The 26232-nt window shown below is 37.6% G+C and overlaps 1 pseudogene; it reads left to right on the top strand.

The window, feature by feature from the left end:
* Positions 1-10578: 10578 nt before the first annotated feature.
* LOC101359139 (V-type proton ATPase subunit E 1 pseudogene) lies at positions 10579-11930 on the top strand (annotated as a pseudogene).
* The last annotated feature ends 14302 nt before the right edge of the window (positions 11931-26232 follow it).

Raw genomic sequence — 26232 nt, 5'->3', positions numbered from 1 at the left:
TATTTTAAAAGATAGGGCAAAAACACCACCTAAATTTCTATTCTAGATTTACTCAATAGTGTCAACTAATTTATTTGTTATTTGGGGATATGTTTGATAATTGTGTTGCAATTATAGTATCAAGTACAGGAAAAATGTAGGTATAAATTGGAGTCAGGATTTCTAGAAGTTTGGTCTTTATTAATAACTTGCAAAGGCTCACAATGATGACTACAGGATAAAAAACGAAATCATTGCACTACAAATGTATTGCATATGTTTACATGGAACTAAGTTCCAATTGCCTCATATGCATGTAAAAGCTGCACAATGAAAAAAGGAAGACTCAAGAATTGACATGTTTGGATTGTGATGTTGGTGAGGAATACTGAATATACAATGCACTGCCAGAAGAACGAACAAATCTGTCTTGGAAGAAGTACAGCCAGAATGTTCCTTAGAAGTTAGGATGATGAGTCTTCGCCTCATGTACTTTGCACATATTATAAGGAGGGACAAATTCCTAGAGAAGAACATCATGCTTGGTAAAGTAGAGGGTTGGCGAAAAAGAGGAAGACCCTCAATGAGGTGGATTGATGCAGTGGCTGCAACAATGGGCTCAAACACAGCAATAATTTTGAGGATGGTTGCAGGAGCAGGCAACTTTTCTTCTGTTGTACATAGAGTTGCTATGAGTCAGAGCTGACTTGACAGCACCTAACAATAACAAAAACTTCCCACTATGATTTAAGGAGAAAGAAGATTGCTATTGTCAATTGAATTCTTTTTTTAAAGCAATTATTTTCTCAAAAAAAATCTTACAAAGACTTCCCATATATAAAACAGACCAAGGTAGAGTGTTCTTAGCTGAACCCATTATCGTGGTCTATCAAAAATTTTCAGGAGTCTCAGATGCATTGAGGTACAATCCCAGGGCTTGTTGAAACAGTGTGAAAACACTTTCCTACTACCTAGAAATCAAATCTTCAGTAATTCTGCCAGCCCATCTGTCTAACAATAATCCCCACTCCCCTCCAATGTAGTAAACTGGTATACATATTTACCAATAACCCAAGATGTTGCTTTTTATCTGTTTTTCTTCATGCAATTTCTTTTACCTGGAATAATATTGCATGTTCAAGTTCTTCTATGTAAAATCTATTCATTCCTCAAAACTGTATTAAGTTCCACCTCTGTTATGGATTGAATTGTGTTTCCAAAAATGTGTATCAACTTGGCTAGGCCATGATTCCCAGTATTGTGTGATTGTCCACCATTTTGTGATCTGATGTGATTATCCTATGTGTTGTAAATCCTAAACTCTATGATGTTAATGAGGCAGAATTAGAGGCAGTTATGTTAATGAGGGAGGATTCAATCTACAAGATTAGGTTGTATCTTGAGTCAATCTCTTTTGAGATATAAAAGAGAAAAGTGAGCAGAGAGGAGAGGGACCTCCTACCACCAAGAGTAAAGAGTGTGAGCAGAGTAGTGTGTCTTTTGGACTTAGGGTCCCTGGGCTGAGAAACTCCTAGACCCAGGGGAAGATTGATGACAAGGACCTTCCCCCAGAGCCAAAAGAGACAGAAAATCTTTCCTAGAGCTGGTTCCCTGAATTTGCACTTCTAGCCTCCTAAACTGTGAAAGAATAAAATTCTCTTTGTTAAAGCTGTCCCACTTGTGGTATTTCTGTTATAGTAGCAGTAGAGAACTAAGGCAACCTCCTTTATAGAGCCTCTCAGTATTTACTATATCTTTGGCCTTTTAATCTATACTACTTACATTTAAGGATGATATTCTGCCTATAATATCCACTAATATTTTTATGTACATTTGTCTTAGCCATGACAACTCTTTGTTCATTGGATATAGAGATTTTGTTTTATATCTGTGTTTCCCATAAAACTTTGGGTAATGTCTAAATTTGGTAGGCTCTTGATAATTACATGATTGAGCAATTTACGTTGTAATCATATAAACAAAAAAGGAAATGAAAAAATTTCAAATCCATTGAATACAGTATTAAATATATTAACCACACTGAGGAAATCTCTATTTCTAATTATTAAATATTTTCTCCCACAAATATCATTTCTCCACTTACCATTCAGTTTAAAGGATTTGCCATTTTCAAATAAAATATTTTTTTACTTATTTAAAAAAAAATTCTACTGTCACATGCAATGATGATTTAATAAACACTTTGAGTGCAAAACTTGGAGAACGTACACTGGTCTATTGAAAAATGTCTTGAATTTTATATTAATAATGCAGTGATAAGTCATTAATTATAAATGCACAGCCATTTGTTGGTAAAAGAAAACAGGACGTCAAGGGCAAATAAAGAATTCATCGGTGAAGCAGTATCTTGGGCAAGAACTTTTATTTATCTAATGCTCTGTGTAACTTTAATAGCACCCAGCAGTTGGTGGTCTGTAGTGGTTCTAGGCAATGAGTGGATTGCCTTTTCTTTGTTTGCTTTGCAACTTAAGGATGTTTGCAATATTAAAAAGCACACACATGCATACATACATGCACACCATAACAAAAACCCTGCCCCAAGGATGCCATATGGCAAGGCTCTGCACCTGAAACCCAAACAAAGCCAAAGGCAACAGATTCAGTGCTTGTCTTTGGCTGAGAGTTTGAGCTGACATCAATTATACTTTTGAGCCTGGACTGATTTCAATGTAAGCCTGTCAGTTGGCACATTAGAAAAATGAATTAAACTAAGTCTGTGTTTCCTTATCACCAAGTGTACCAGCCAAACTATTTTCTGCATGCCTTTGACATTTTAATCGGAAGATCTAGGTGGGCCTTTTTTCAAACTTCTTCTAGGACATATAAGCAAAATTGTTTCCTGGGTATATGATTTGGAGAGTTAAAACAGTTTTGCCAAGGGATCAATGTAAGCATCACAGAAGATAAGCTAGTTAAATAATTAAAATTAAAAAAAAAAAAAACTTTAGTTGATCATTCTGAATTGTAGATATTTTTGTTCCTGTTATTTTGTTTTATTTTGTTTTGTTTTAAATTGGGTCTGAAAGTATTTTAGGAAACAGTTGGAGAAGTTACTTTGACAAATTAACAATAACCACAGGCTTACAGACATTTTTCTGAATAAAATTAAATTTTAGAATATTATGTTAAATTTGTTCTCAACTAAATATCCACTTCAGCTTTTTAAGATGATTTATGATATATTTCTAAGTGTCAAGTAACTCTTTACATGTTTATAAAGTCAAAAAAATATGTTAAAGTTAATGATACAAAACCAAGTGGCATAATACACTGGGTATTTTTTATGAATCTTGAAGACATAAGATTGCATTCAAGTATTCACTTATTAACTACCATATTTGTACTCATTTCTAATATTTATCCCCTCTTACGTTTGAAATTTCTGTTGTGAAAGAAAATGAGATTCTTTGAAAAGGTATGTAATGACAAAGGTATACTTCTACAAAAGAAATTACAGTGAACATACCTTTATAAACAACACTGAGTTTCAATAAATGCTATAAAATCACACAGTCTCATAAAACCCACTTTTTTGGTTTCTGACAATCTTATTTGATAATACAATGTTATGCCCTTCTTGAAACAGGTATCTAGAGCAGACTTTCCTATAAATATTTTTTTCTCAGTAAACCTTAATTTTGAATTTTGGTTTAGGAGAGTTTATAACTGAAAATAGGTCTTGACTAAGACAGAAGATGATACCAGAAATTGTGACCTGATCAGTCTCTTGTGAAAGTAGATATAAAGTATTTATATTTTTTGCAACTATTAGTGAAAAACATAGCTTTTAAAATTCATGTGCAGTATTTTTTGCTTTTCCAAAATGCAGGATTTGGCAGTACATGAGACAGAATCGTTGGCCAACTGTTAATTTTGCTGATTAATAAGAAATAAGCATGATGGCTTGTCTTCTTGGGCTATTCTTCCAACATGGTAACCACTAGCCCTATGTGGCTATTTAAATTTAAATTTAAATTTAATTTAATTAAGTGGCTGTTGAGCATTTGAAACGTGGCTAGTGCAACTGAGAAACTGAATTGTTAATTGGATAGTGCAGATCTAACATACTCTAGACTGTTGAGTGGTACCGTTGCTCACTTACCATTCAAAGCATTCTTATCAATTCACATTACTTGGTCGTAACTTTCTAAGAGGAAGAGAGTAAAATAATGTCCCTACTTGGGAAGGAATAATGTGCTGATGTGCTGAATGACTGAGTTCCCTAAATTCTCCTGAAAGATTAAGGGATAGAATAAACATACAGATACATTATTGTAAGACTATACTGCCATAAGTATAAATGATCTGTCTTGTTTATAAGGTATCTTAATTATTGTCATGGATTCAGTTATGTCCCCCCAAAAATGTGTTTATCAATTCGGCTGGGTCATGATTCCCAGTATTGTGTGGTTGTCCTCCGTTTTGTGATTGTAATTTTATGTTAAAGAGGATTAGGGTGGGATTATAACACCCTTACCCAGGTCACATCCCTGATCCAAAGTAAAGGGAGTTTCCCTGGGGTGTGGTCTGCACCACCTTTTCTCTCTCAAGAGATAAAAAGAATAGGGAAGTGAGCAGACGGGGGGGTGGGGGGCGGGGACTTCGTACCACCAAGAAAGCAGTACCAAGAGCAGAGCGTGTCCTTTGGACCTGAGGTTCCTGCTCTGAGACGCTCCCAGACCAAGGGAACACTGATGCATCACAAAGACCTTCCTCCAGAGCCGACAGAGAGAGAAAGCCTTCCGCTGGAGCTGATGCCCTGAATTTGAACTTGTAGCCCACTAGACTATGAGAAAATAAATTTCTGTTTGTTAAAGCCATCCACTTGTGGTATTTCTGTTATGGCAGCACTAGATGACTAAGACAATTATCTAGTGATGCTGTTACAGAAATACCACAAGCGGATGGCTTTAACAAACAGAAATTTATTCTCTCACAGTTCAGGAGTCTAGAACCCAAATTCAGGGCACCAGCTATAGCGGAAGCCTTTCTCTTTCTGTCAGCTCTGGAGGAAGGTCCTTGTCATCAATTTTTCTCTGGTCTAGGAGCTTTTTAGCACAGGGACCCTAGGTCCAAAGGATGAGCTCTACTCTTGGGACTACTTTCTTGGTGGTATGAGGTCACTTTGTCTCTCTGCTTGCTGCTTCTCTCTTTTGTATTTTAAAAGCGATTGATTTCAATACACAACCTAATCCTGTAGATTGAGTCCTGCCTCATTAACATAACTGCCTCTAATCCTACTTCATTAACATCATTAAAAAAAAAAAAAACCCACTACCGTCAAGTCAATTCAGACTCATAGTGACCATATAGGACAGAGTAGAACTGCCCCATAGAGTTTCCAAGGAGAGTCCGGTGGATTCGAACTGCCAACCTTTTGTTTAGCAGCCATACCCCTTAACCACTATTCCACCAGTGTTTCCCATTAACATCATAGAGATACGATTCACAACACATAGGAAAATCACATCAGATGACAAAATGGTGGACAATCACACAATATGGAATTATGGCCTAGCCAAGTTGATGCATATTTTTGGGGGACACAGTTCAATCCATTACATAAGGGAAATATGTATCATGATAAGTAGTTTCAGATTTATCCAAAACAGATGACATTATTATGCATATGGTCACTTATTTCAAAGCTTGGTCATGGACAAAAATATATATATGTGTGTGTGTGTGTATGTATGCATATATATATGTATGTTTATGTATGGCACAGTGGCTGCAACAATGGGCTCAAGCATAACAACGACTGTGAGGATGGCGCAGGACCAGTGTTTCACTCTGTTGTACATACGGTCGCTATGTGTTGGAACTGACTCGATGGCACCTAACAACAACAACATGTGTATATATGTATGTATGTATGTATACACACTTATATATATAACCATTGCCATCGAGTCAATGCTGCCCCGTAATGACCCTATAAGGCAGAGGCCCCATAGGGTTTCCAAGCAGCAGCTGGTGGATTCAAACCGTCAACCTTTTGGTTAGCAGCCGTAGCTCTTAAACACTGTGCCACCAGGGCTCCTGCATATACATAGGTACATATGTATATTTGTATTTGGTACCTATTATGAGCCACAGAGGTCTCTGGGTGGTAATAATGGTTTTATCTTGACTACTCACCTGAAGGTTGGTAGTTCAAATCCACAGAGCAGCACCATGGATGAAAGGACTGGTGATCTGTTTCAGTAAAGTTTACAGCCTAGAAAATCCTATGGAACAGTTCTACCCTGTAATATATGGGATCACCCTGAGTCAGAATCGACTCAGTGACAGTTCTTTTTATTTTGTTTTATTTTTGTTTTTGTCTTTAACGAGCCATAGTTTGTTCTACCCGTCAGCTCTAAATCTTCCAGGAACAATAAAATGAGATTTTTCCAAAAAATACTGGAGAATAAGAGTAATTTTCACTTGGAGATATAGTCTTACAGAAATCATATCCTAAATGTAACTTCCATTCTAATTCTCCTTAGCCACCTTCTCTTAATTACTACAGTGAATCAGAAAGGTGACTTCTATCATAACTTCTCAAGTTCTTCCATTTCTGACTCAATTTCACTTGGTTAGAAATACCAGGATGATGGAGGGCAAAACACTTTTAAGTGGCATGGTGGAGGGGCTTGCTCTAGACTGCGAGACAAGATTGCTAGAATTTCTTCCCAAGCCTGCATTTAGTGACATCATACAACTACCTGGAAATCAGCCATAATGGAAATATTTATACTATGGAAATTGTCGAATGCTACAGATTGGAGGCTGCCACTTCTGAGACTTCATTGTTAAACATTACCATCACATAACTGTCCTTGAAGATACAGAGAAACCCACCTTACCACAAGTTACAGCTTGATTTTCTACTGTGCTTCCCTACTCTGTCTACCAAGGATTAGGCACCCAGTGGTTTTGGCAGAAATCCTGAGCAGAAAATAACATAAAGATGACAGTCAAGAAATATTGGGCCATAAAAATTATGACTAGGCCTCTCTTAGCAAGTGGTTTGGTAAATGGAGACACTCAATTTCAGTTCTTCTAGTCTAGGAATTGGAGAGGTGGGGCTGGGGCGAGGGTTCATGTTGACTTTCTGATTAAGATTTTGAAGTAATATAGCAGACAATGACACTGTCTCAAATGCAGACTCTCTGAGTGCATACCTTGCATGATAAATCCAAAGTAACCAATAGGTGCCTGCCAAGAATTAATGAAAGCCTTAAGACAGACTTAATCATTGATCTTTTCTAAAACAAGTTTGTGAGGGCAGAAGGCAATACTAAAACTGAGATATGCATACTTTTTCTGAATGGTTGATGTTCAGCTCTACTTCATTAATCAGAATGTCCCCATTTCCTTAAAAATCTCCATCTTATTCCAGTGTAGAGTCAGGAGAGAAATATTTCCTTTTGCAATAAATGAGAGAATGTAACACGTTCTTATAACCTCAAGCTTCTATTGTCTTCCATATCTCTGGCCTATATGTACTAAAAAACAAAACAAAAAATAAACGAACAAAAAAAATTTTGTCATAGAGTCATTTCCAACTCAAGGCCACCCCACATGTTTCAGAATAGAACTGTGCTCCACAGAGTTTTCAATGGCTGTGACATTTCAGAAGTAGATTGCCAGGACTTTCTTCCCAGATGCCTCTGGGTAGATAAGAAGTTGCCAACTCCTTTACCATTTGCACCACCTAGGGAATCCCTATATCCAAAACCAAAAAAAAAAAAAACCAAACCTGTTGCCATCTAGTCGATTCCGACTCATAACAACCCTACAGGACAAAGTAGAGTTGTCCCATAAGGTTTCCAAGGAGCAGCTACTGAGATTCAAACTGCCAATCTTTTGGTTAGCTGCCGTAGCTCTTAACCACTGTACCACCGGGGCTTACTATTATACTAACCCATTGTCATCAAGTTGATTCCGACTCATAGTGACCCTATAGGACAGAGTTGAACTGCCCCATAGGATTTCCAAGGAGTGGCTTGTGGATTCCAACTGCTGACCTTTTGGTTAGCAGCCAAACCTTTAATCACTGCACCACCAGGGCTCCTACTAGTGAGTAAAGGAAAAATTATAGCAAACTCCAACTAACAAGTTTTTAGTTATCAGCAAATTTCTGCTGCTAAAGATATTGATAATCAAGAGAAGAACTATTACCTTAATATATCAAGGCTCCTCTGTGTTGAAGCGCATAGCAGTGCATCTCAAAGAATCAGCAATCAGATGTTGTCATAGTTATCTAGCCTGCTATAACAGAAATACTGCAAGTGGATGGTTTTAATAAAGAGAAATTTATTATCTCACAGTCTAGGAGGCTAGAAGTCCAAATTCAAGGCACTAGCTCCAGGGGAAGGCTTTCCCTCTCTGTGGGCTCTGGAGGAAGATCCTTGTCATCAATCTTCTCCTGGACTAGGAGCTTCTCAGCACAGGAACCTTGGGTCCAAAGGATGCGCTCTGCTCTCAGCACTGCTTTCTTGGTGGAATGAGGTCCCCCTGTTTCTCTACTCACTTCTCTCTTTTATATCTCAAAAGAGATTGACTTAAGACACAACCAAACCTTGTAGATTGAGTCCTGACTCATTAACATAACTGCCGCTAATCCCACTTCATTCACATCACAGAGGTAGGATTTATAACACGTAGGAAAATCACATCAGATGACAAAATGATGGACAATCATACAATACTGGGAATCATGGCCTAGTCAAGTTGACACATATATTTTGGGGAACACAGTTCAATCCATAACAGATGTCATTAGGTACTCATGCATAGCAGCTGATTTAGAAGATGTGGAACATGATTGTTGTTGTTATTAGGTGCCTTTGAGTCAACTCTGATTCATACTGACCCTATGGTCTTGGGCCATCCTCACAGTCATTGCAATGTTTGAAACCATTGTTGAAACCACTGTGTCAATACATCTCGTTGAGGTTCTTCTTCTTTTTTGCTGACCCTCTATTTTGCTGAGCATGATGTCCTTTCTCTAAGACAAAGTCTCGCCATCCTCTCTCTTAAAGAGTATTCTGGATGTACTTCTTTCTAGACGCATTTGTTCCTTCTTCTAGCAGACCATGGTATGTTTGATATTCTTCCCCAACACCATAATTCAAAGGTATTAGTTCTTCTTTAGTCTTCCTCATTCGTTGTCCATCTTGTGCATATGTATGAAGCAATTGAAAATATCATGACTTGGGACAGGCATACCTTAGTCCTCAAAGTGACATCTTTGCTTTTTAAAACTTTAGAGAGGTCTTTTGCAGCAGATTTGCCCAGTAAAATACAACGTTTGATTTCTTGACTGTTGCTTCTATGGGCATTGATTGTGGATCCAAGCAAAATTAAATCCTTGACAACTTCAATATTTTCTATGTTTATCAATATGTTGCCTCTTGGTCCAGTTGTGAGGATTTTTGTTGTCTTTATGTTGAAGTGTAGTCCATACTGAAGACTATGGTCTTTGATCTTCATCAGTAACTGCTTCAAGTTCTCTTTGCTTTCAGCAAGCAAGGTTGTGTCATCTGCATAACACAGGTCGTTAATGAGTCTCCAATCCTGATGCCGTGTTCTTCAAATAAAGCTTCTGGGATTATTTGCTCAGCATACAGATTGAGTAAATATGGAGAAAATATACAACCCTGATGAACACCTTTCCTAATTTTAAACCACACAATATCCCCTTGTTCTCTTCAAACGACTGCCTCTTGGTCTAAGTACAGGTTCCCCAAGAGCACAATTAAGTGTTCTGGAATTCCTGTACTTTGCAATGTTATCCGTAATTTGTCATGATCGACACAGTTGAAGGCTTTTGTATAATCAATAAAACATAAGTAAACATCTTTCTGGTATTCTCTGCTTTCAGCCTAGATCCATCTGCTGTCACCATTGATATCCCTTGTTCCACATCCTCTTCTGAATCTGGCTTAAATTTCTAGCAGTTTCCCGTCGATGTACTGCTACAAAAATTTTTAAGTATCTTCAGCAAAATTTTACTTGTGTGTGACGTTAATGATACTGTTAGATATCTCTGTTGGATCACCTTTCTTTGGAATGGGCACAAATATGGATTTCTTCCAACTGGTTGGCGCAGAAGTTGTTTTCCGAATTTCATGGCATAGATGAGCAAGCACTTCCATCATTGCCTCCATTTGTTGAAACATCTCAGTTGGTATTCCATCAATTCCTGGAGACTTGTTTTTTTACCACTGCCCTCAGTGCAGCTTGGACTTCTTTCTTCAGTACCACCAGTTCTTGATCATATGCTACTTCCTGAAATGGCTGACTATCAACCAATTCTTTTTGGAAAGGATTTCTTCCATCTTCTTTTGATGCTTTCCGTGTCATTCAATATTTTTTCCATGTTCTTGTTAGGTGCTGTCAAGTCAGTTCTGACTCATATCAACCCTATGTACAACAGAATAAAACAATGCCCAATCCTGCGCCATCCTCACCATCGTTGCCACGCTTGAGCCCATTGTGGCAGCCACTGCGTCAATCCATCTTGTTGAGAGTTTTCCTCTTTTCCTTGACCCTCTACTTTACCAACCATCATGTCCTTCTCCAGGGACTGGTCCCTCCTGACAACATGTCCCATTCCTTCCATTTCCCCATTCAAACCTAAACTCAAGTCTGGTGTCCACCAGCCTAACAACTCTTTTGCCATAGCCCTCAGCGATGCTGACCTGCAAAATCAGATTAAGTACATGATGGCTTTCATTGAAGAAGAAGTCAATGAGAAGGCAGAAGAAATAGATGCAAAGGCAGAATAAGAGTTCGACATTGAGAAAGATTGTCCTGGGCAAACTCAAAGACTGAAGATTATGGAAGACTATGAGAATAAAGAAAAGCAGATCGAGCAGTAGAAAAAAATTCAGATGTCCAGTTTGATGAATCAAACAAGATTGAAAGTCCTCAGAGTGAGAGATGACCTTATCACAGACCTATTAAATGAAGCAAAACAGAGACTCAGCAAAGTGGTAAAAGATACAACAAGGTACCAAGTGCTGCTTGTTGGACTGGTTTTCCAGGTTTCATACCAGTTGCTGGACCCTCAAATGATTATTCATTGCAGCAAACAGGATTTCCCTCTCGTAAAGGCTGTGGTGCAAAAAGCAATCCTCATGTACAAAATCACCACCAAAAAAGATGTTAATGTCCAAATTGATCAGAAGGCCTACCTGCCTGAGGATATAGCTGGTGTTGTTGAAATCTATAATGGGGATCATAAAATAAAGGTTTCCAACACCCTAGAAAGCTGGCTGGATCTCATAGCCCAACAGATAATACTAGAAGTACGGGGAGACTTGTTTGGTGTTAATGCCAACAGGACGTTTTTGGACCAAGTGTTTTGGAGGTGGAGTTCATTCCACTCCTGTATTGATACGATAAGGAAGCTTCTGATATTTTAAGAACCAAGATTATCTATGTAACCTCCTCTTTGCTGTTCTAATGTTGTTCTGTATTTATCAGTGGACTACTCTACTGTAGCTAATGCCCTTGGCCTAATTGTTGCCAGTAGGAGCAAGTTTCAGTTAAAAAGACTGGCATCCTACTTTAGTTCATCTAAAAGCAACACAACTTTCAGTTGGTTCTGCAGCATGAAAGTGAGGGGTTCAGATGGTGGTTGCATGAACTTCACTGGGTCCTCTGCTCTTTCTAGCTCCAGTTATCTAGTCTGGATGGTGACATGTATGGTGTTCTCTGCCTTCCAAGTCTCTGTGCTTTAGGTTTAAAATGCATGTGAGTCATGAAATTCCTTCCAGCTGTAGTAGCTGCACTGTTAACCTAGTTGGGCCTAGAAGTTTTCCTCATCTGTAAATGTGATTTAAAATTTTGCCCATAGAATCCTTCAATATTGCAACTCAAGGCTTGAATTTTTTCCTCAGTTTCTTCAGCTTGAGAAATGCCAAGCGTGTTTTTCCCTTTTGATTTTCTAACCCTAGGTCTTTGCACATTTCATTATAATACTTTGTCTTCTCGAGTTGCCCTTTGAAATCTTCTGTTCAGCTCTTTTCCTTCATCATTTCTTCCATTTGCTTTAGCTACTCTACATTCAAAAGCAAGTTTGAGAGTGTCTTCTGACATCCATGTTGGTCTTTTTTTTAGTTCCTGTATTTTTAACGACATTTTGCTTTCTTCATGTGTGACATCCTTCATGGAATCCAACAACTCATCTGGTTTTCAGTCATTAGTTTTCAATGCATCAAATCTGTTCTTGAGATGGTCTCTAAATTCATCTGGGATAAGCTCGAGGTCATACCTTGGCTCTGGTGGACTTATTTTTATTTTCTTTATTTTCAACATGAACTTGCATATGAGCAGTTGAAGGTCTGTTTTGAAGTCAGCTGCTGGCCCTGTTCAGACTGAGGATAACTGAGCTTCTACATCAACTCTTTCCATAGATATAGTTGATTTGATTCCTGTGTACTCCATCTGGTGAGGTCCATGTGTATGTCTTTGCTGTTGTTAGGTGCTATCAAGTAGATTCCGACTCATAGAGACCCTATGTACAACAGAACGAAACACTGCTCCATTCTCACCACTGTTGTTATACTTAAGCCTACTGCTACAGCCACTGTGTCAATCCATCTCTTTGAGGGTCTTCCTCTTTTTCACTGACCCTGTACTTTACCAAGCATGATATCCTTCTCCAGGGATTGATCCCTCCTGACAACACGTCCAAAGTATGTGAGACATAGTCTCGCCATCATTGCTTCTAACGAGCATTCTTGTCGTACTTCTTCCAAGACAGATTTATTCGTTCTTTTAGTAGTCCGTAATATATTCTCCAACGTCACAATTCAAAGGCATCGATTCTTCTTCAGATTTCCTTACTCATCATCCTGCTTTCACATGCATATGAGGCAATTGAAAACACCATGCCTTGGGTCAGGTGCATGTTAGTCTTTAAAGTGACAACTTTGCTTTGCAACACTTTAAGAGGTCTTTTGCAGCAGATTTTCCCAATGCAATGTGTCTTTTGATTTCTTGACTGCTTCTTCTATGAGTGTTGATTGTGTATCCAAGTAAAATGAAATCCTTGACAACTTAAATCTTTTCCCTGTTTATCGTGACGTTGCTTATTGGTCCAGTTGTGAGGATTTTTTTTTTCTTTATGTTAAGGTGTAATCCATACTGCAGGCTGTGGTCTTTGATCTTCATCAGTAAGTCCTTTAAGTCCTCTTCACTTTCAGTAAGCAAGGTTGTGTTATCTGCATAATGAAGGATGTTAATAAGTCTTCCTCCAATCTTGATGCCCCGTTCTTCTTCATATAGTCTAGCTTCTTAGATTATTTTCTCAGCATACAAATTGAATAGGTATGGTGAAAAGATACAACCCCGACACATATGTTTCCTGATTTTAAACCACACAGTACTTCTTTGTTCAGTTTGAACAACTGCCTTTTGATCTATGTACACGTTCTTCATGAGCACAGTGAAGTGTTCTGGAATTCCCATTCTTTGCAATGTTATCCATAATTTGTTATGATCTACACAGTCGAATGCCTTTGCATAGTCAATAAAACACAGGTAAACATCTTTCTGGTATTTTCTGCTTTCAGCCGGGAATCTGACATCAGCAATGATATCCCTGGTTCCATGTCCTCTTCTGAATCCAGCTTGAATTTCTGGTAGTTCGCTGTCGAAAGATCTTCAGCAAAATATTACTTGCGTGTGATATTAATGATATTGTTTGATAATTTCCACATTTGGTTGGATCACCTTTCTTGGGGATAGGCATAAATATGGATCTCTTCCAGTCAGTTGGCCAGGTAGCTGTCTTCCAAATTTCTTGGCACAGATAAGTGAGCACTTCCAGACCTGCATCTGTTAGTTGAAACATCTCAATTGATATTCCATCAATTCCTGGAGCCTTGTTCTTCACCAACACCTTCAGTGCAGCTTGGACTTCTTCCTTCAGTACCATCGGTTCCTGATCATATGCTACCTCCTGAAATGGTTGAACGTCAACCAATTCTTTTTGGTATAGTAACTCTTGTGTATTCCTTCCATCTTCTTTTGATGCTTCCTGTGTCATTTAATATTGTCCCCATAGAATCCTTCAATACTACTACTCAACGCTTGAATTTTTTCTTCAGTTCTTTCAGATTGAGAAATCCCAAGCATGTTTGTTCTTCCCTTTTGGTTTTCTAACTCCAGGTCTTTGCACATGTCATTATACTTTACTTTATCTTCTCGAACTGCCCTTTTAAATCGTCTGTACAGCTCTTTGATTTCATCATTTCTTCCATTTGCTTTAGCTACTTGAAGTTCAAGAACAAGTTTCAGAGTCTCTTCTGACATCCATTTTGGCTTCTTTTTTTGTTTTTTCCTGTCTCTTTAATGATCTCTTGCTTTCTTCATGTATAACGTCCTTGGTGTCATTTCACAACTCATCTGGTCTTCAGTCTTTAGTGTTCAACACGTCCAGTCTATTCTTGAGATGGTCTCTAAATTCAGGTGGGCTATACTCAAGGTTGTACTTTGGCTTTCTTGAACTTGTTCTAATTTTCTTCACCTTCAACTTAAGCTTGCATATGAGCAGTTGATGGTCAGTTCCGCAGTTGGCCCCTGGCCTTGTTCTGACTGATGATAATAAGCTTTTCCATTGTTTTTTTCCACAGACGTAGTTGATTTGATTCCTGTGTATTCCTTCTGGTGAGGTCCATGTGTATAGTGACGTTTATGTTAGTGAAAAAAGGTATTTGCAATGAATACTTTGTTGGTCTTGCAAAATTCTATCATGCCATCTTTGGCATCGTTTCCATCACCAAGGACATATTTTCCAACTACTGATCCTCCCTTGCTTCCAACTTTCACATTCCAATCATCAGTAATAATCAATACATCTTTATTGAATGTTTGATCAATTTAAGACTGCAGAAGTTGACAAAAATCTTCAGTTTCTTCATTTTTGGCATTAGTGATTGGTGTGTAAATTTGAATAGTAGTTGTATTAAATATCTTCCTTGCAGGTGTATGGATATTATCCTATCATTGACAACGTGTTACTTCAGGGTAGCTCTTGTAATGCTCATTTTGATGATGAATGTGATGACATTCCTCTTCGATTTTTCATTCCTTATATAGTAAACCATATGATTGTCCAATTCAAAATGGCCAATACCAGTCCATTTCAGCTTGCTAATGCCTAGGTTATCGATCTCCATTTCATTTTGTAACACTTGCAATTTTCCTAGATTCGTACTTGGTACATTTCATGTTCTGATTACTAATGGATGTTTTCAGCTGTTTCTTCAGACTACAAAAGACTAGAAGAATGGCCTGGTGATCTACTTCCAAAAATTAGTCAGTGAAAACTTTATAGATCACAACATAATATTGTTCACTATGGTGATGGAGGATGAGCCACGTCGATTGGAAGGCACTATACAATAGTCCCAACAATGAACTCAAACATATCAATGATAGTGAAGATGGAGCAGAACTGGGCATGAGTGGAAGCTGATTCGACAGCAACTAACAACAACAATTCCATTTACATAAAAAAAGACCAAAAATACACATAAACTAGAAGCTCTTTGCACCTAATTCACCCATGCTCTCCATTCCCTCCAGAAATTATGCAAAAGGTACATGGAATGCTCCTTCAAAGTTTTCTACTCTCTGGTTATCCATAGAGTTTTGTTCCTGCCATTACACATTCGCTTACTGAGTGTCAGTTGTGTTTATTACCAAATCCATTCATGCCGCCTGTTCTTATTATTGTTATTATGAAATTTAATGAAATATTACACATATTTCATTATGACTATATTGAATTATGATTATAAATAAATGTGATTAAAGAAAGTTGTCATTTCCAAGTAGATACAAGAGACCAAAGGGGCGGCTTCTGTCCAGAGGTAAGAGGGGAAGGCAGAAGAGTTAGGAGCTGGTTGAATGTTCATGGGAAATCAGGGGTGGAGGGGAGGCGTGTGCTGTCACAGAATGGGGTGAGCAGTTGGGGTCTCATAACAATGTATGTAAAAAAAAAATTCTGTATGGAAGACTAACTTGAAATGTAAACTTCATTTAATTACATCAATAAAAACATAAATAAATAAAGCATTAAAAAAAAGAAAGTTGTCATTTCCATGAAAGCTAAGTTAAACCTTTGGGAAAACTCCATGCACACAAGACACAAAGTGTGAGCATGACCACTGTGAAACATGCAGGGAAGAAAATTACAAGAATCCAGGAAAATTTTACACTAAATTGTTTAGCAAAGGAGTTCAAAGCCTTTACCCACTTCAGAGAAGCGAAAAGTACAAATTTGGTGTGGTTTATGTAAGAAAATTTACAATCAACAACCTATATTTTAAAAAATATTGATGTGTATGTATATGACTCTGTACGATTAAATGTATATAATTAAATTAAAATATATTAAGCTGTGTATGTATCATTTCTATGATCTCTATTTACGGAGGAACTACCAATTCTGATTGCTCAGATTAGTGATTGTTGAACATGAATATTTGTATATACTGTGAGCACGTGAGAAGATATGAAAGGGTAAGTGTCAAGTTGTTAACATTGGTCACCATGGTGAGAAGCTGGAGAGAAAGGAAGAGGAGAGAAAAGAAAAGAATGATATAGCAAAATGGGAATGCATGCATGGTATTATACCTAGAATAACATTTTAGCTATAGTATTGTTGTATAAGTGTAAAAATAAAATTTGCATACGGACAAGTGCCATGAATGATAATTTATGGGCAGTGTGAATGAAGACATTAATTTGATTCGGTGATGAAACAATGCACAGTTGCTTTGGCTTTCAGTTATTCTAATATAGTGTTCTCACTAAAATAAAAAAAAATTAAAATTAAAAAAAGAAAATGTAAACTTTTGTGACTTGACTTTACTCGGTGCTTTGGGGACTTTTTTATATATGATACCAATATATCTTTGAGGAACAATACATCACCATTTTAAGACGTAGAACCTGGAGGAGAAAAAGAATCCATTTAAAAATTTCCTAAGGGGATAAACTAAATGGCATGGCAATTAAAAACACTGTGGAGAGGAGAATGCTTACTATTTCTATCACCCTATTTAGCACTGATGGCATCAACGGCCAAAAGGGACAACGTGAAATAGTTGAATGGCAGTTGAGAGCTGAATGAAATAAATGAATCAGCAAATATGTTTTTCACCCTCCTTCAAAACTAAAGTGAGGGAATGAATAATTTATCCTCCAAAAACCTAGATTTTGAGAATAGACTTTAAGGCTGGAACGTCTTCCTCTGACACTTGTTTATTGAATTTGTTTCATGGTAAACTACAGAAAGAATTTTGAATAACTTTTGATTCAAAACAAAAAGAATTTTTGAAGTGAGTATATTAAAATTTATAAAAAGTTTCTTGCATAGAAAAACTTCTGTCAGTTGTAATATTTCATATTGAAAAATGCCTTCCTTATGTCTTCTTAATTGTCCTTTTGCAAGATACTAAAATAAATATTTCTATTTCTTTGCTTCTAACCTTGTTGACTCTGTCTTAGTCATCTGGTGCTGCTACAACAGATATACCACAAGTGGATGGCTTTAACAAAGAGAAATTTATTTCTTCACAGTAAAGTAGGCTAAAAGTCCAAATTCAGAGTGTCAGCTCCAGGAGAAGGCTTTCTCTGTCTCGGCTTTCTCATCATTGTTCCCCTGGACTAGGAGCTTCTCCGTGCAGGGACCCTGGGTCCAAAGGACATGCTCCGCTCCTGGCACTGCTTTCTTGGTGATATGAGGTCCCCCTGTCTCTCTGCTCACTTCTCTCTTTTATATCTCAAGAGATTGCCTCCGGACACAATCCAATCTTGTAGATTGAGTCCTGCCTTGCTAACACAACTGCCACCCATCCTCCCTCATTAACATCATAGATTCAGGATTTACAACATACAGGAAAAGCACACAATACCAGAAATCTTGGCCCAGCCAAATTGATACACACATTTTGGGGGGGACATAATTCAATCCATGACAGTCACTGTACCAAAAAAAAATTAGTGGAGATTCAACCATTTCAGGAGGTAGCATATGATCAATAACCGATGATATTTAAGGAAGAAGTCCAAGATGAACTGAAGGAATTGGTGAAAAACAAGTCTCCAGGAATTAAAAATACCAATGGAGATGTTTCAACAAACAAATGCAATTCTGGAAGTGCTCACTCGTCTGTGCCAAGAAATTTGGAACACAGTTACCTGGCCATCCAATTGAAAGAGATCCATATTTATTCCCAATCCAGACAAAGGTGATCTGAAAGAATGAGGAAATTATCGAACAATATCACTAATATCACACACAAGTAAAATTTTGCTGAAGATAATTCAAAAATGGTTGGATCAGTACATCAACAGGGAACTGCCAGAAATTCGAACTGAATTCAGGAGAGGACATGGAACGAGAAATATCATTGATGATGTCGAATGCATCTTTTATTTTTATTTTTTATTGCACTTTAGATGAAGGTTTACAGAACAAATAGTTTCTCATTAAACAGTTAGTACACATACTGTTTTATGACAATGGTTAGTAACATGTCAAATGCATCTTGGCTGAACGTAGAGAACACCAGAAAGATGTTTACCTACATTTTATTGACTATGCAAAGGCATTCGACTGTGTAGATCATAACAAATGATGGATAACATTTTGAAGAATGGAAATTCTCAAACACTTAGTTGTGCTCATGCATAAAATGTACATAGAATAGAATAAAGGGATACTTCATTGTTAAAATCAGAAAAGGTGACAAGGATTTCATTTTTCTTGACTCCACAATCAATGCCCATGGAAGCAGCAGTGAAGAAACCAAACTATATATTGCAATGGGCCAATCTACTGCAAAATTCCTCTTTAAAGTGTTAAAAAGCAAAGATGTCACCTTGAAGGCTAAGGTGCGCCTGACCCAAGCTGTGGTGTTTTCAATCACCTCATATGCATGTGAAAGCTGGGCCATGAATAAGGAAGACAGAAGAAGAGTTTTTGCCTTTGAATTATGGCATTTGTGAAAAATATTGAATATATCGTGGACTGCCAGAAGAGCAAACAAATCTGTCTTGAAAGAAGTACAGCCAGAATGCTCCTTAGACGGGAGGATGGTGAGACTTCGTCTTACGTACTTTAGACGTGTTATCTGGAGGGACAAGTCCCTGGAGAAGGACATCATGCTTCGTAAAGCAGAGTGTCAGCAAAAAAGAAAAAGACTCTCAATGAGATGTATTGACACAGTGGCTAGAACAATGAGCTCAGGCATGTGAACAATTGTGAGGATGGTGAAGGCTAGACAGAGTTTCCTTCTGTTGTATGTGGGGTTGCTATGAGTCATAATGACTTGAAAGCATCTAAACAATAACAGTTATTCTTTATTGAAATCTCTGGGGGAGTGCAAACAGTCAATGCACTTGCATTATTGCTGAAATGTAGGAGGTTCCAGTCCACCCAGAAGCTTCTCAGAAGAAAGGTCTGGCAATCTATTTCCAAAAAAAACAAGCCTGAAAACTCTACGGAGCATAGTTCTACTCTAACATACATCTAGTCACCATGAGTGAGAATCGACTCAAGGACAACTTTTTCTTTTGTTGTTGTTGGTTTTTTTTTTAAGTCCTTCGTATTATTTCCTTTCTTCTGTTTGCTTTGGGTTTAGCTTTCTCTTCTTCTAATTTCTTAAGGTGGAATATTAGGATATTAATTTGAAATCGTTTTTTAATGTAGGTGTTTTCAGCTCTATATTTCTCTCTAAATACTTTGACACCCCTGTTTTACCTCAGGACTGGCCCAGTATTAACTCCGTCTTCTGATACTCTGCTCTTACTTCTATTTCTCATAACCCTAAATGTCAAATTCCAGTATCATAGGTTGTGAATCTTAGTGTCCCTTACTTAATGCTATCAGGGCCTTCTTCAAACCTTAATTCTGCTTCTAAACCAAACCAAAACCAAACCCATTGCTGTCGAGTCAATTCAGACCCATAGTGACCCTATAAGATACAGTAGAACTGCCCTATGTGATTTCCAAGGAGCGCCTGGTGGATTCGAACTGCCAATCTTTTGGTTAGCAGCTGTAGCTCTTAACCACTATGCCACCATGTTTCCATTCTGCTTCTAGACTGTCATATTGACAGGAAGAAACATGACTGACTTATAACACAGAAACCCCTTTTGCTGGAAGCCCCTCATCTGCTTTTTTTCCCCTTCTCCCATCCAGAGTTTGTTGTAGACCTTACATTTAGATATTTGGCTCTTGGCCTCCCCTTAGAGGGTGTTTTCCCCCAAACTCACCCAGCCAGCCTTGCCTCACTATCTCTTTCCATCAAGGTGCAATCAGCTTATGTTCCAACATTGCTGTGCTGTATTACTATAAGTAACATGCAGTTTGGTATCATAGTATCATTAAACAATGAAGAAGTTAGTCTTTACCCTCAAGAACCTCAACTCACACTCAAGGAAATACTAATATTGACAAAACAATAAAGGCTTACATGATGAATTGATAACTTAGGTTAGACAAACTCTGTTCTGTAACAATTCAAAAGAATGGGATTGTGATGAATTTTTAACCCGTAAGGGAAGATTACATGGAGAAATTGAAGTTTTAATCAACCCCCTGTCTTAGTTTGGTATTGCTACTATAACAGAAATACCAGAAGTGAGTGTCTTTGAAGAACAGAAATTTATTTTCTCACAGTTCAGGAGGTTAAACCAACAAAAAAAAACAAGAAGAAGAAGAAGAAGCCAACCCATTGCCATCAAGTCAATTCCAACTCATAGTGACCCAACAGGACAGAGTAGAACAGCCCCATAGTGTTTCCACGGCTGTAGTCTTTACAGAAGCAGATTGCCACATCTTTCTCCAGTGGAGCCCTTGGTAGATTCTAACTGCTGACCTTTCTGTTAGCAGTCCAGCTCTTAACCACTGCCACCGGGACTCCTTTCAGGAGGCTAGAAATCCAAATTCAGGATACTGGCTCTGGAGGAAAGCCTTCTCTCTACCGACTCTGGGGGAAGATCCTTGTCTCCTTCAACTTCTGTAGCCCTAGTGTTCCTCTGTTACTTGGGATCTTTACATGGCTTTTATCTTCCTCCCTTTTGTGCTTACTCCTGTGTCTAATCTGCTTAGGTTTAGGACGCACCCTACAGTGATACGGTCTCATTAGCATAGCAAAGAAAACCCTACTCCCAAATGGAATTACATCCACAAGTATAGGGTTTAGGATTTTAACGCATATTTTCATGGGACACAATTCAATCCATAACACTCCCAAATAAAATTTTTGATATGGAAATACAGAGAAGTATCAGACAAATGGCCACAGACAGGTTCATCCATGTTGTGAGCCAGTGAGGCTTTGTAATACAGGATTAACATGCACAAGAAAGTGATTAAGGGAGATTCATCTGAGAATTATCTTCAACATTGATTCAAAGAAGCCAACTCCGAAACTAGGGGGGGTCAGCCAGGAGGCTGCTACAGCAATCCAGGGAACAGTCTGTGAAAGCACTGTGCTTTGATAATGACACTGTAAATATAAAGGATTACGTGAGTATGCAACAATTTAATGGAAAAAATCAATAAGTCTTGGTGATTGTGTGACTATAGGAAATGAAGGAAAATGATGATTCAAAATGACACTAGCACTTTTAGCACAGGAAATTGAAAAAATGGTAATAGCTTCTGACTAGTTAGGAGGGGGCTCTTTTGCGTTGGAGGTGTATGCAGAGTTCAGTTTTGGACACAGGTTTGTGAGAAATCTCATGGAAATGCCTGGCTGGTATTTAGAGTGCTAACACTTGAGTAAGGTGTACAATTCAATGGCTTTTAATAGAGTTGTCAACCGTCATCACAATCAGTTTTAGAACATTTTCATCACCCTAAAAAGAAACCTTGTGCACCTTAGCCATCACCTCACAATCCATGAGTATCTTTCTTGTGTGGAAATAACATCCAGCCAATGCTCCTCCTATAAATCTCTCAAATTATATAATGGAGTTAACTGCTATAAGACCAAGAAACATTTAATGTGCTGTTAACTGAAGTTCAGCCGCCCATATCCAAAGACTAATTCTCTAGAGTGTATGGTGATAAGTTTTCATTCCAAGGGGAATTATTGTTGTTGCTCTCTCTCTGGAATGTTTCACCTCTCTGGGTGAGACTGGCAGAGTAGAACTGCCCCACAGGGTTTCCAAGGAGTGGCTAGTGGATTTGAACTGCTGACCTTTTGGTTAGCAGCCAAATGTTTAACCACTATGCCACCAGGACTATAGGGCAATTGTTTGGTTTGAGTTTGGGTGAGACTAAGCCAACAGCTGAACTGTAAAATTATGGCACCGGCAATCCCTTCGGTATTTATGTGCAAGCTCAGAGTCTGAAGTGTCAAGTTTGGTGGAAAATTTCTAGCAGGAAAAGACCTCCTTTATTTAGTCATAGATTCATCCTGGAATTGATTACTGTCTTCTCTTGAAGAGCCCCTGATGGTCAGGACTTCGACAGAAACTTCGGTCCCTTTGTAATATCCCATAGCTGCCAGAGTAGTGGCCTAGAAGCACTCTGGGGCTCAGTAAAGGTTACTCCTGACTGTTGATCTATTCCTGAAAGCCCAGACTGAGAGATTGGCAAAGTGTTTTAGTTTGTAGCTGCCACAGTGATCAAAGGAGAGCAGGAGAGAAGTTTCTTCTTTGAGGTCAGCTTTCAGTGGCTATAAATTAGTCATGGATCACAATAGGATAGGGGAAGAGGAGAGTTTCTGAGAAAGAATGGAGAAGGTCCAGGGCACCCATGTATTACTCACCCATATGTTACCATATATTACCCATATATTGCACCCATATATTGTCTATTCTTGGTCATATGTTTTATCTAATGAACTGAATCAATGGAAAGCACCGACACCCTGTACAACATTGCCATCCATTAGTACAGATCTGGGGCTAGACTTCTAACTCTAATTAAAACAGACATTTAAATGAAGCTTGTTTGGTGGCCACCACTGGGAAATGAGATATCCTTCATAGTGCATAATCGTTATGTTCCCCCATATTATTCTAGGTAACTATAGGCCAGTGTTAAATACCAGAACCAACCAAAGGAAGAGGAACCAACAATGTGACTAGGAAATGGCATGAGACGGATGAATAATGAAGCTTAGCAGATAAGAAGTAATAATGTCACCTTCATTTTTTATTATTTTTTCATGGACAGCAAGTTCGCTCCACCTTTCATATCATATCCTCTTTGAGTCACAATGGTGATAAAAATTCCAATTTATAAAAGAGCCACAAAGAACTTTGTTCCTTAGATTGCTATTAAAATAATGAAACTTTATGCACTTTATTTCTAAACTGCTTTCATTGCTGAGCTACGTATATAAATTGGGGTGTAGAAAGTTAACATGAAAAACACTTGGAAAATGGTATAATGAAAAAGGTAATCATTCAGATTTCAGAGTTTTTTTTGGCTCTTTTTTTTTAGGAATAAGTTATTTATAAACTTTGCTGATTATAAAGTTTTAATTTAAACCCCAAATTGCTCATTATTATTATTCTTATGTTTTTTTTTAATTGTACTTTAGATGAAGGTTTACAGAACAAACTAGCTTCTCATTAAAGAGTTAATACACATACTGTTTTATGACATTAACAATCCCAAGACATGTCAACACTCTCCCTTCTCTACCTTGGGTTCCCTATTACCAGCTTTCCTGTCCGCTCCTGCCTTCATCTATTATTTTTATGAGTATTTTTATGTTTCTAGCAATGCCAATTTAAAAAATGACAATTTAGAGTATTTTCTTAAGAATCTGATGTCACCTTGCAACTTCTCCTTTTATTTTCCCATAAATGTTACTCATGATTTTATCAGCTCTCATATTCTAGAAGTAGCCTGCCATCACCCATTTTTACTGTTACCTTCACTGCACATTAAAGCTTGAACCTATAAATCATAATTGCATGGGGAGGGCAACAGTATACAAGCCCCTCACTTGACTCTGCCCCGTGGCCCTATCATAAATGGAATGAGCGTTTCTAGGTTTCGTTCAGATTGACTTGACTTTAAAACCAGTTAACTTTGGTGGAATGAACAAATGAATGAATGGTCTCAGCACTAAAGCTCAAAGATAAAAAGGAATTAGGTCAAAACTAAAGAAACTATGTTGTTCTTGGGGTGTGCCATCGAGTCAATTCGACTCTATAGTACAGAGTAGAAGTGCCCCAGGGTTTCCAAGGCTGTATATAATCTTTATGGAAGCAGACTGCCATATCTTTCTCTCGCAGAGTGGCTGGTGGGTTTGAACCACTGACTTTTAGGTTAGCGCTTAACCACAGGGCCACCAGGGCTCCTGAAGAAATTATACGTAATGGAATTTTTTTATTCTCCGAATTAACCTAGAGCCCTAACTATGTAATTCCACAGTGCTTTTTTTAAAAAATTTTCCTAGCGGTTATGAGATTTGTAACTACCCGCTTAATGCATGTCTTCCCTGAAAAACCATAAATTCTATGAAGACAGAACTACATTTAGTCCTGCTTAACTGCCCATTGCTATATCTCAAGGACATAACATAGTGCTAGGCACACAAATAGAACCAATGAATACTGGTGGAATGGATATGTAAATGGAACTAGTTTATATTTTGCTGGGACATGTTTAATGTATGTAAAGGCCAAGCTGTGTTCTAGCAGAAGGTAAACTTCTGTGAGTCAGGAAGCTTTAATGCACAGGCTGTGTTCAGTGCCTAAATCTCTGTGAGTGCTCAATAAATATTGACAACAGCAAGTTGTAGGCCTCAGGGGAATGGTGAACAGCTGTCAGTAAAATGGATAATGGACATATATTTAACCAATTTACACACAAGTGGCTTAAATGAAGATCCATTTGTTCATTGCACGAACATATATCTAGTATTTAATATATGGATAGCATCATGATAGGTACTATTTGTTGAAAGCTTTAGTAATTTTTTTTTTTTTGACTTTCTGTTTAGGAGTAAAGTAACAAAACATTGTTCTCATATATTAAGTAAAAAAGAAAAACTGAACCTTTTTATTGTTTTTGGAGGTCAACATAACTATATTTCCTATGCTATTTGCATTTAGATATTTGCTACTACATAAATGGGAATTGATACTTGGTGTTAACTCTCACTTCAAAATTATGTGTCATCAGCACTAATATCATGTTTATTATACTTAAGGTAGGAAGGAAAATGTATTGAAATTGTTTCTTAATAGCAAGGCTTGAAATTCTAGCAAAAGGTTTGCTAGTTATTTCTAAAACAACTAGAAAATTAGATAAATGTATTAGATAAATAAAATATAGAAATACTTAGAAGTACTTTTAACAGCAAAGCTTAAAATTAAATAAAAAAGTTTTGCTAATTAATTCCAGAAAAATTAGTAAAAGATAGATAATATTATTCTGAACATTCTAATGTCACTTTCACTGTATAAGACATTTTACATGATCTAATTTTAGAGAAATGTGAACTATATTTTAATCAATTTTTTCTCAGGGATGGCAGAGAAATTAATAGCCAAACCCAAATATTCATCCATATTTTGTGTAATTTTGGCTTTATATCTATTTTTATTAGCATTGAAGAAAACAAATTCTATTGAAATGGTTTAAAAGATATAACTATTGGAACTGGATTGAAATCTTCTAAGTTCATCAGTCCAGTTATCAAAATATAGACATAAATTGATCATGCTATATCCCAACTTATAGTTCTATGCTTCCCCCAAGTCCCACCTAATTGCATGTAGGCAATTTCGAGGCCATACATGAGCCAAACTTCTGTTTTTAAGCTTTATCTTTTGCCAGTTCTCCTGTTTCCACCACCAGTATACGTTGCTCCAACCACGCTATATTACTTGCCATTCCCTAGCAGAGGAAAGAAGGAGCTCTGGTGGTGCAGTGGTTAAGCAGCTCAGCTGCTAACCGAAAGGTTGGCAGTTCAAACCCACCAGTGGCTCCCTGGGAGAAAGATGTAGCAGTCTGCTTGCATAAAGATTACAGCCTTGGAACCCCTATGCGGCAGTTCTACTCTGTCCTATAGTGTCGCTGTGTATCGGAATCTACTCTGCGGCAGTGGATTTTTCTTTTTGTTTTTTTTTTTTTTGGTTTATTGGAGGAAGGTGCTCACTCTCAAATACCTTTGCCACAAAGACGTTGATAAACTTCTTCCGATTCTCATCTGATCAAATTATGACTTCAAAATTCAA

This window comes from Trichechus manatus, unplaced genomic scaffold (genome assembly GCF_000243295.1).
Source record: "Trichechus manatus latirostris isolate Lorelei unplaced genomic scaffold, TriManLat1.0 scaffold00147, whole genome shotgun sequence".
NCBI lineage: Eukaryota > Metazoa > Chordata > Mammalia > Sirenia > Trichechidae > Trichechus > Trichechus manatus.
This window is presented reverse-complemented; position numbering and strand designations above follow the sequence as displayed.